Source organism: Trachymyrmex cornetzi, unplaced genomic scaffold, assembly GCF_001594075.2.
Source record: "Trachymyrmex cornetzi isolate Tcor2-1 unplaced genomic scaffold, Tcor1.1 scaffold1683, whole genome shotgun sequence".
In the NCBI taxonomy this organism is placed as follows: domain Eukaryota; kingdom Metazoa; phylum Arthropoda; class Insecta; order Hymenoptera; family Formicidae; genus Trachymyrmex; species Trachymyrmex cornetzi.
In genome coordinates, this window is record NW_017296291.1 from 48,528 (window position 1) to 50,042 (window position 1,515).

The following is a 1,515-nucleotide window of genomic DNA, read 5'->3' on the forward strand; positions in this document are numbered from 1 at the left end:
ATATTTTATATTTCAAATAATAATTAAATAAACGTTACGGCCTTAAATTAGGCCATCTTCAGTAGTACAATAATTCTTAATATAATTTAACGCATTAGTACAACGTAAAAGCCGTAAATTTGAGTTTTAACGTTATACTATGTTTAACTTATTAATTACGCAGGAAACGTTTGTTACAAATTTATTATCTATGATTAAAAGTGAGTTCCCCTAATAAATACTGATAATAGACAAAAGTGTGCAGTTATATGATCCAAAGGATTGAATGTCTATTATTACAATCAATCCGATAGTCCAAACATTCGTCATTAATAGTAAATTGCACACAAAATTTCCAAATTGTAGCAAGAATGTTTTTAAATAAATTACAATAATTCATGAGTCAAGTTATATAATAAATATAATACCTGCGTGTTTCCAACAAATTATGTAGAATAATATCGAGATATGATTACTTGTTGTAACAAAGTACTTGTAAGATGTTCTGTTAACTGCTTTAAAAACACAGATTCACTGCTTTAAAAACATAAGTTCTCTGCATTAACAACAAATTCTTTGCTAAAGCAGTGAATTTGTGTTTTTAAAGCAGTGAACCACTGCTGTGAGATTTCCTAACCTGAATGATCCTCAACTTTAACAATTAATATCTCTGTTCATAGATTAGAACGATGCTTCTTTCTTGCCAAATCTTAATTTTCACGCATCGATTGAGTGTATTTTCATCAAAATTTGAGGTGGAGTCTTCTTAAAATTTACTCATTTTTCATTTTAGATGTGAATGAAACAATTAGAAATGCATTATATGTACGAACCTCTTTACATATGTTTTCTTCTTCGAAAGTTTGCAGAAAGATGCGGGAAGTTTCTTTCCTTGATGAGTTTTCATTATTAAAAAATTATAACTATTTTTCTTACACTACACCACACTGCACTGCAACTTCACTGCGAACTCACTTCTCTTCGTAGACTTACTGTCGTCGCTGCTTCGATTGTTGACAGAATGACAGGTTGACATGCGTCGCGCGTGTTGTCCTTCTCAAGCTCTGCGTGAATGGCGATTTTTCTCATTTCGCTATCGTCGCGCGTCAGTTGCAAATGTTGAAATCGTTTAGAACATTTATATACTTTTACATTTAACTTTGTTAATTTCACGTAAAGCAGCTTTTAGTATGCACTGATCTAGTGTAGTGCAAGCGACCGAATTCGCTATTGTACTGTGCAGCCCGATTACTGACACTACAGCATTCTATGAATAATTCTACGCATTTATAAAATTACGTCATCTTCTGTAGCAGTGCTCGGAAATAGTTGTTTATTTCGAGCCGATGGGCCTTTTTGAAGTGCCGCTTACTTTTCCTCCGCTGCTTATTAAACTATTCAACGCTCGACGGCCGAGCCGCCGCGCCGGATCACGCGCGGACCAGAGTTGCCAGGTCTTCAGATTTCGACTGGAGACTCCAGTTTTCGGGACCAATCTCCAATTCTCCAGTAGACGGGAAAAATCTCCAGTTTTTC